The sequence below is a fragment of the Ruditapes philippinarum genome, unplaced genomic scaffold (genome assembly GCF_026571515.1).
Source record: "Ruditapes philippinarum isolate M1 unplaced genomic scaffold, ASM2657151v2 ctg98_1_1_1_1, whole genome shotgun sequence".
NCBI classification, from domain to species: domain Eukaryota; kingdom Metazoa; phylum Mollusca; class Bivalvia; order Venerida; family Veneridae; genus Ruditapes; species Ruditapes philippinarum.
Genome location: NW_026857110.1, coordinates 139,482 through 150,860, shown reverse-complemented (window position 1 = coordinate 150,860; position 11,379 = coordinate 139,482).

Here is an 11,379-nt window from a genome sequence, read left to right as displayed (position 1 = left end):
ACATTTCGCTAATTTCACGACAAATTATTTCACATTTATTGCTACTTTCATAAGGTTACAAGCATCTTACATTTTTATAAAACCATTATTTAAACATAGTAACATTCATGTTGCCATTTTATAAAGATTAAACATTATTTTACTTTTTCTTGGGCATAATGTGCCTTTAAGAAATAGTACGGACATGGTTTACACCTGTCACAAATTAAGTGTCAAAGCTATTGATAGAATGAAACAAAACTGAAATAATTGTATTTAATATAAAACATGTAAACAATAATACAATTGAAATCGCTTAGTTTTTTTTTCTTTTCAAAAACATCAGTTAAAGAAGTACTACATGTAAATCTTCAACAATAATATTATTTCAATTGAACGACTGGGAAAATATAACAACGCTGATACGAAATATTACGAGAGCCATTTCCTAGAGGTTAAAGTGTCTGCCTCTCCACTCTTACCAAACCGTTTCAAGCGTAATCATTATAGTTTTCTGCGCTGGCGGTATGACTCGCCATTAGTACCAAACAATCATTAACGTGAAAGCATCCCTTGAAATGCAGTTTTTTAAGTTTTTATAAATGTTATTTGGTTATGAGCAGATTTCATGCCAACAATACTAAGCTTCGTGTTTTATATGTTATTTTGAAGTATAAGAACGGAAATCAATTGAACTTACTTTCAATTTGAACCAGCACGACTCCAGATTAATACTAATTTTAATTTTAAATATATTAATGTTTTCAGACACAAACAAGGGCAACATTGTCGCAAAATACGCCCCGTCACAAAAGCTTTTGACAGAGATGTGGGTATTATAGATATACATATAGGAGATATGCTCTGGGCAATATCCGGACAATATCTGGCTATTTTATCATGTCTAGTGACTTTGACCTTGCAAATATTAATCTAAATTACACGTGTCACACTTGTCACCATGATAGTTATCATTTGTGTTACAATCCAACAATAAATGTTGACTAAATGGTCCCCGTGCACAAACTTTGACCTCTCTATCTTACCTTGACTTTAGTAAAAGGGACCTGGATTATGTGCGCAATAAGCCTCACAATGGTGAATATTTGTGCCATGTTACATTAAAATCCTCCAATGATTGTAGAAGTTCGGCTCCGAACAAGCAATTTTCAATGACCTCTAAGTGTGACCTTAACCTTTAACCTAGAGACCTGGTTCATGCACTTGACATTGCTTCTCATAGTGATGAACGTTTCTATGAACCTTCATCAGAATCCCCACATGCTTGGGACAAAACTTTCTATACATTTTGTATTTTATTATCTTTAGTGACCTATCATATATTAACCTAAATTACATGTTTTACACAAGTAGTTATGATAATGACCATTTGTGTTTCAATCCCTCAATAAATGATTACTTAATGGTGCGAATCCAAATTTTCATTTTTATCTGAAATTTGAATCTATGTGTGCCCTTGATCTTGGCCACAGGGACCTAAATTTTGCACACGACACTCCGCCTTACAATTATGAACATTTCTGCCAAATTATATTAAATTTACTCTACGCATGCAAAAGTTTTGTTCCGGACAAGTGTATCTAAATAGCCTGTAAGTGTAACCCTAACCTTTGATTTGGAGACCTAGTTCATGCCCATGAAACTGCGTAAAAATGATAAAACATTCTATGAAGTTTCATTAGATTCCCTCTATATGTGTGGGAGATATGCTCTGGACAAACTCTTTATATTTTATCAACCTAAGTAACCTTAACTTTCATCTTTAGTGACCTTGACCTTGCATATATTAACCTTATTACATGTTTCACAGCAGTTGCTATAATGACACTCCGCCTTACAATGGTGAACATGTGTGTCACGTTATATTGAAATCCCTCTTTGAATGTAGATGTTTTGCTCCGGACAAGTGTTTTTTTATTTAAAAAAAACAATTGTTGTTGGTTTCGTTGACTGAGCCTGTTCGTGGTTGGAGCCGGAAAGCAAGAAATACAAACCTCTCAAACCTTGCAATGGCCCAAGCAGAATTTAACACTTAACATAATATGGCAAAACTCTTTTAACTTGGAAACAACCTACTAGATTATACACGATTACAAGTACACATAAAGTGATTAGATGAAACGTACAGTGATTATTTTTGTATTTTGAACGCGAAAAAGCGAAAATACGACATATGGAGTGTGAATATACGACATATTTCTGTTTCATATGTTTTACATTGTGTATGTTTTGTGTAAATTCTTAAACATGCTATCACAGGAGAATTTTTCTTTGTGGAGGATCAAAGAATAGTTAAGTAATTGGGTATACAAACTTTTTAAAGTCAAGGTCCTTGTGACCTTGAACTTTGACTAGTGATCTCAAAATCAAGAGGGGTCATTTTATGGTCATGACTTACCGCCATGCCAATTATGAAGACAGTGAGTCAACGGATTCTTAAGTTATTGTGCAGACAAGCTTTTATTAGTCAAGACCCTGCTGACCTTGACCTTTGACCTAGTGACCTCAAAGTCAGTAGAGTTCATCTACTAAGTATTCTGCGGGGGTATAAAAAAGTTTTATAAAAATAGAATAGCATAATTTTCTTGTAATTTTAGGTTGGTTTAGCTTGCCTGCTTGTGACATTATATTAAATATATGAAACATCATACAGATCTGAGAAGGAAACATCTGTTACAGTAATTGGCAAGTGCACAGTTAAAAGAAAGATACATTGATTATACAGTGACATAAAAAGACGGAGGCCCAGTAATACATTGATTAGTATGTTTTATTATCCTGTGATTATTTAATGCCCTCATCACCAGTTATAATTCAGACTGTAACATAGGCATAAATGCAAATTCATTCTATGCGAGAGGTATTACATGGACTCACAGTCCTTCATATCTTTAAACGTGGATTAAAGTTACTTCGTATAAGTCATGCCTGAGTAACTCAAAGATCTTTTCAATTATTTTATATAGCGCCGGCTTCCCAATTGTAACACAATATAATTATTATAATTGGCATGTTAGTCATCATCCTCCTGTCTAAAGTTTTTGAACATCTATCATTGTAACAATTTCTGAGTATAATTTAAGGTTTTCTTAAAAAATTAAACCAATCGTTTAAAGATGTTATTAGCACAAAATATTAATGCAGTTGTTTGTATGGCCTACCATTACCAAAACAAGGTTTTAACATGATTTTAGACAAAACTTTAACAAGGTGCCATATATGATTTGGACCATGAAGTGTGTATACTATCCCAGTATCCTCATCAAACTACACAACTTTATTCCATGATTCATGAAAATCAATTTTCAAATTTTTAGAAATATATGAATATGTTTACAGCAACCATGCCCTACAATATTTGTGAACAAAACTACTATTAAACGCTAAATAAGAAATGACTGTTGTAATTTGCAACGTTTATGAATGTTGCAATTATCAACGTTTATGGCATCATAAGGCCTCTGACTCACCCCCTATCCCTCCATAAAAAAATAAATATAAAAATAAAATAAAAATACAATATAAAAAAGAAAAACATTACAACAACAAATCAAAAACAAAACAAAACAAAAAAACATATTCAAAATAACATTAAAGTCTATAGTTTATCGCAATATTGTCCTGTACAATCACGTGGTACATGTATTAGAAGGAAACAAAACACGGATGAAAGAATTCCGTAGAATAATTAAAGATAGTATTTTCCTTTGGCTTTTATTTTCAGCGCAATAATGTTAAAATATAAACATTGTTAACTATTATTTCGATTTCTTCCATCTATATATAATGTTTTTAAAAAGGGATTTTGAAATACTTGTAATACTTGTAAGACGGTAGTTCTTCTGTTATCTTCTGGAGGCCAGCTGCATTAAAGTCCTTTCCAAAAGCCTACTCACAGTCACTATAGGTAAGTTCCAAGCTGTAAAGACTTATTTTCCTCTTAGATAAAACTGAAATACAATGCAGACGACGCTTTAATAGCGCACGACATTTTTTTCTCTTAGCATACCGAGGATAAGTGTTTTTATTTACACGGGGAGATCACTGGACTTTGTATAGTAATAAATACAAGAAATGGCGACTTCTGAGCCTCTGCAATACACTTCGTATTTATAATTCGAGAAAATTACCGTACATATGATAGGCCAGGTCTAGTTTGGTTCTCACCAAATTTATATAAAAAAGGTCTTACCGAGCCTCAGAAGTCGCCATTACTCGCTTGTATTACTATACAAAGTCATGTGATCCCCCTTGGTTTAGAGATTTCAAAATGAGTTATGATATCTGATAACAGTAACTTTTTGGCAACAAAGTTAAATGAACATCATATAATTGATTAACGGACATATGTAATATAAATATAAATTTTCTTTTCATTAGTAATACATGTCGATTTTCGTCCTGCTACTTTTCGACATGGTATCGCACCTTATGGGTAATGGATACATATAGCTTTACAGTGAAATTAAGTGCTTGTAAGTTATAGATATATATTATGAATCTTTTAAACCTATTTATTTATTTATAAAACTTGAAGCGTCTGTAATCGAAATTTTAAATCAGTTGCAATAAAGTAATAAAAATAATATACATATTGTATTCAAACCGAATGTTTGTTATCAATGATTTATAAATGAAATGTAAGTTTTGCAAAACAATATATATGAGACAGTTCGAGTTAAAATGGAAATTTGAATTTTATACATGTATCAATGAAAACCTTCAAAAAATGTACAAATAACGTTGATGGATGTTCAACCAGGGATTGGCTTACTGCAGCTCCGTGTCAACCCCCCTTCCTTTTACGACAATTTCTCAGACTACGCAGTAAATGAAGGTATTGTTTGCGAAATAGCCAAGAGGTGCTTGAAAAGATTTCCAACGGATGCATCATCAAGCATAACACAGAGAACTTGTTCAGCTTTGCCATCCTCAACGACGTCTATATCAACATCTGAACGTGTTTCGACGCAGCTTATTGCTACTACGCCATATTCCGCAAGTAACCCCTATTTTCTGGTCGTGCTGTTTATCGTCGTCGTCGTTGTTGTTGTTGTTGTTGCACTGATCGCCGCCTGGTGAGTAACATTTCCATGCTCGACAATGTTTTTAAATTAAAGATATTGTCCAACAATATTGACCTGGCACTTCATTAATATTCGGAAAGGTCATATGAATAAACATTGACCATTACCTATCGAAAATATCGATATATTTGCGAGATCGCTTGTCAGTGAGGCGTGGTGTATTGGTATAGATGTCGGACTACTGATCTGAAGGTCTCTGGTTCGATATGTAACCAACACCACGTTATGATTTTTTTTCTTAATTTACTTCATGTACTTGCAAGAATTAATTTGAAATCGTATAACTACACCTGGTTTTAGAATACCTTTTAAGTTGCGTTTTTATGCACAATTATATCTTTTATTTAATTATAGTATCTTTTAACGGTTCTTTTTGTGTTATTATTATGCAATCGTGTATGCTTAAGCGCATACACGCTAGAAAGGCAGTTATTAAAATTACTACATAAATACTACACACAATAAAAAGGTTTTCAATAGTTTAAAGAGAATTGCAATTTCGAAATTAAAATAAAAAAATAAATCGCTGAAGTAGGATTTGAACCAATCAGTCTACGTCTACATTCTTCAAGTGAGAACTCTTTACCAACTGCGCTAAGAGGGACTTATAATTTACACCATTTTAACAATTAGATATTTACATTCATGTCGACTTACAAGTAGATCGTATCGTTTACGGAATATACCGACTACAGGGTCAAATGCAAGAGTGCCAGGTCAATGTTGTTGGACAATATCAAGTCATTAGTATTATCGTCATTATTATTATTATTATTATTATGATTATTACTATTTTATTATAATAATTATTATTTTTTTATTTTTATTATTTTTATTATTATTATTATTATTATTATTATTAAGGTTTCATTTTTCCAAAAAATAAAGAAATGGTGAATTCAAATTCCGACCGGAATTATTGGCAAACACACTTCATCATGTGATGTGATCATTTATATAGAACTTTCCAATGCATGGGTCCAGTCGAAGGGATGGGGACAAGTTCTCTGTGATTTCCGTATTATATATAAAATATAATATGATACCATCGAAGGTTTGGTTATCAACTTACGATTTTCTCCCTATTATGCATAAGAAATAATATTATATAAAGTGTTGTTGATTTTTTGTTGGTTTTGTTTTTGTAAAAATCATGTAAAACATTTACTGATGACTCCTTGAAAAATGGCCGTTTTCATTGAAAAGCCTCCTGTTACAAGTTCAAACTGCTATGAAACTATGAAAAATGCTTCGATACTAATCAAACTTGGCACAAATGTTAACTGGACCATTGCTTTTGTAACGACATGCTCAGTCTTAAATTTCCTGTTACCATGGCAACGAGGGGACCTCTCAAAATGGCCAAAAATCACTATTTTGCCTTGATTTTTTCCATCAAAATTTATTTCCAAGTGCTGCAACTTCTCAAGGGATTGAGATAGAGTCAAAGACTTTTCAGCGTTGGTTACACGTTACGTTATGATCGACCTGGGGTCATGTTTAGCCACTCACACGTCCAAAATTTTCTTGGCGATGGGGGGACTCCCGCCCCCTTTCAAACCGCCCAAACAGAATGGGGCACATCCCCCTTCTGGCAACCCCCTGATGTATCTTTTGCATGGGGGGCAGCAACGAAAAGTGCTCACTCTTTTAGCAACATTTCTCAAACGAAAACATGTGCTTGAGGCCCAAATAGGACATTTTTCACTATTTGAGGCCTAAAAGAGGGGAGGGGGTCGACAGTGCGTTGTTTCGCGTATATATGGGGTAAGGGGTTAAATGAGAGCCATCGACACCTCCGTTTTAGAGCCTCGACTAAAACAAAACTTTAAAAGGTAAAACAGCTTCTAAAAATTATTCGTATTTAAAGGATTTACATTTTCTTTTTTAATCTTGATATTTTGTAAAAGTGATAGCAACGACATTTTAGTTCATTTCATATCGGAACTGCATCCAAACTGATGAGAAAAATGTTCTCTGTGGCACACCATTCTTCTATTTTTGAAAACAAGCAAGTTCTTTAAAAACAAATATTATTAGGAACTGCGTTTACCTTTTTTCAGCTCTATTTTGTTCGAGGGACTTACAATGGAAGTGCCGAGGGCTTTTATTTAAATGGATAACCAAAATATGAAATAGCCACTATTTAGTATAGGTGAATATGGATAACCTGTTGACAAACTTTTGTGATGTGACCCTTTTGGTAAATACACTTTAGCCGCGCCTATTTCCTATAGCCAACCCTTTTGATGCTATGAATATCGTGTTGGTTTCAATATTTTTCTATTTTACTTCAGTGTATATGTCAGTGTCAGATGTAGCAATAAAAAACAAAAAGTAATATATGTTTAGAAACGACTTACTTAAATGAACGTTTACCTTCTCGTATCCATTTTTATTCAACAAATTTACATGTTGAATATACGGTCTATAAAATTCTAAAATGTATATTTAAATGTGAACGACAACTAGAATTTCATGGTGAAATTATGATATTAAAATATAATATATATTTCATGGTCGAAAGACGCTACCAACTGTGTTAGCAAACGACAATTTAAAGCTTAGTTGACGTTAAAGGGTGTTCTTTTTTATCTATTTATAAGAAACCTTTTTCCCCATAACGAGCTTTCTTCCACCCATACAGTCCGGAATGAATGCGGACATTCATCCTATAATGTCACATGTGCCAATCAAATCGGCGGTAAGGGAGCATTTATATCACCGTAGTACGTCAGCATTTCCTTTAAAGACATTGCCCTATGTAAACGTATGCTATCTCGACTGAAGGTTTTGTTTATTTTTGGTTCATTTAAGATTGGAGTATTGAAGCAGCAAAACGAGACAAGTGAAGGCTATGAACGCATAAATTCCATTGGCGGAGTTAATGATGGTGAAGTCTAAAAAGTTAGTAGACATAGTGAATATGCTCAAGACTATGATGATGAAGATTAATTTTATCAAATGATATGAAAGTTATAATATTTTACTCGTGGCTACCGCCACTCATGAACTATTCATATTCATAGAACTTGAGAAAATCAATCCTGTTGTGAAAGAAAAAACTTGAATATCTTCTCTATGTTTATACTGTGATATTGTTTTCTTTTATCTGATTTTTGTCCATTTAGACAGAATATTACTCGTGGATTCGACTACCTAATACAAAATATCAAGCAGTCTGGAACTCATGCATTGTATTGCAATTTTAGAATAATACTATACCGTAGTTTCCATTTCATATGCTTTGCTTAATTGGTTTCTGTAAACATCAATTAACACTGCGGTATACGTACCCCGGATATTGCTCGATGTTATGAGGACTTTCATCCCTTTTGATTTGAACGGGGAACAAAGGTAAGTTCAGCGACGTTATTTTCCAAACTAATGGCTATTTCATTTACTTCAACGGGTTTTATATATCTAGAGGTATTTTTGTAGCTCTAAAAGACATCAAACTATTACAGATATTTGTAAAATTGATTACACTACCCGTAAATGATCGGCTGCTCACTAGAAAATACTGACCGCGATACTGTAGAATCGTTAGAAATTATTATATTACCAAGATATAAAAAATTTGAATCGAGCATTTATTGCATTCATAATTCAAGTATGCATAGTCCGAATTTCATGCCAAAGTGTGAAAGAACAAAAAGATACAGGCCAAAAGAGATACAAGAAAGTGTACCGAGTATTGATGTTGAGTGTACAGAGTATTGAAAAATAGCCCAACTTTAGTGTACAGTATATTGCAAAACGGAATGAGCAAATTAGAATGGAAAATCGTTATTTTTTATCTATTTTTACGTCTGTTTATTGATGCTATTTAATTTTGCTGAAAATGTACTGTTTATGATATTTATTCAAATATTTCAGATTCAACAATGCATATTCAGTGCTATTTCTGTTCTTTTTCTACGAACGAATACAGAGATTTAATTTCCCATTTGATAGAAAATCATACTATGGATGAAATAAAGTTTAAGCGTGTTAATGAATATGGCGTTCAAGTGTGTGCTTATAGTCGGGAACAGGGTCGTGAGCAGGGTAGAACTATCAAAATTGACGATAAAATCTTTAAATACATGTCTCAAGTAACTGTGATCAGGGAGACCCATACCTCTAAAAAGAAGAAAAAAAACATATTTAGATGACATTGATTTTAGGTTGTGCCTTAAGAAACATGTCGACACACTAAGTAAAATAATTGCCCGACGGCTTATGCCGTCCAAGTATGCCGGTATCGTCTTAACCTTTTTCTGCATGAGCATATTGCGAAAAATGGTTGTTTTCAATGAAAAATCTCCTGTTACAAGTTCAAACTGTTATAAAACTGTAAAAAAGGCTTCAATACTGATCAAACTTTGCACAAATGTTGACTGGACCATAGCCTGTGGAACAGCATTTTCCATTTACCATGACAACAGAAGGACGTCTCAAAATTTCCAAAAATCACTATTTTGCGTTGTATTTTTACATGAAAACTGTTTTAAGGTGCTGCAACTTTTTAATGGATTGTGATCGAGTTAAAGACTTTTCAGTGTTGGTTTCACATTACCGTAAGAACGACCTGAGGCCATTTTAGCCCCTCACAAGTCAAAAGTTATCTTGGCGATGAGGCGGACTACCGCCCGAATTCAAACCCCCAAACAGAAGGGGGTACATCCCCTTCTGGCACCCCCTTGAAGTATCTTTTTGATTGGGGTGGGGCCCAAAAAGTGCTCACTTTTTTAACAATATTTCTCAAACGAAAAAATAGTGTTTGGGGCCTAAATGGCTCATTTTCTCCAACAGGCGGGGTGTAAAGCCGTCAAAATACCCCTGTATGAGATAAAAGGTTAAGGAACATAACCTTTTTATTGCATTTGCTGCCTTTTATCATAATGTTATCAAAATCCATTAACTGGATTTTTGAGATGTACCCGCTGTGCAGTCATATCTCATTGCTAATGACGTAACAAATTTCATGTGCAGACGGTTTGCCTTGCTAGAATGCAGGTGAAACATGACCGAAAGTAACCTTTGCATGGATTTTTGTCATAGTAGGAAGTGGGTTGATATCAGATATTTGTACACATGCTCAATACCTCTAATATTGACAATCTTGAGGCAGTATTAAAGCACTTTTAATGCAATTTTTGTTACTATTTATAGTAAGATATGCAATTATTATTAATAAATTCTGAAAAAGTTGATCCGTCGATAGCAACGAGAACTTTGTAAACACGGAAAATTGCTGCCTTCGTTCGACTGAGTTTTTTCATGAGCAGGAATATAAATCTCACTGCCTATGGATTATTCGCAGATGTTTCCAGTAAAGTACCTCCGAACTATGCGTATTCTGCACATATATTGTACAAAAGTATACATAATGAGCACTGTTTAAGATGAATGTGATAAATACCCTGTGTCTACTTCTCGCATTTACTCGATATTAATAACCAGTACTCGTTACAAGCAATACTCGCGAAACAGACGAGCAACTCCAACGCAGTACTCGGTACATTGCCATGTGCATTTATTCTCAAAATACGCTATCATATGAGATTCTATTGTTGATTGACCATTTACAATATAAACATTATCATCATTATCACATTTCACTCGATTCAAGTTTTTTTTTAAAGGAAGTATATGCACAAAACATCCAATTTGACTGATCCGAGCTCATTTATCACGTGAGCAAAGAGACAAATTTTACCTCCTAATTACATTTCAAAGCTATTTCTCAACATTTATTGGTTTCCAGTAACTAGTTAAATTATCGAAGTATTTGTTTTTTCTGTAAAATTTGTATCAAAGCAATTCAAAATGACTAAATATCGTTACTGAACTAACCTTTGTTCCCCGTTCAAAGTCGCGAATGGGGATGAAAGTCCTCATAATATCGAGCAATATCCGGGGCACGGTATACAGCAGTGATTAAACATTCATACAATTAACTTACTTGTATGGAACAGGTAATTATCCACTGGTTTAAATTAATCAAATTTTGATGATTTTATTGTGTTTCATTATCTGATTGTTAACACCATACTCAATTCACATTGCATAATCTAACTTAGAATAAAACTAAAGGGAAACAACTTTGTTCAAATGAATAAAGAAAACGTTGAAGTTTAAAGTTTAAAATTTAATGTATTTCCCTTTGAGCTTTGTTAACAGTATGCTGTTTACTGAGATCGATTCAACACTTCTTTGACATGTCCTCACGTTAAACTACTTTTACTTCATGTGTTTCTAAGTTAAAAACAATGAATTAATAAATTCAATTGACTGAAAATGAATT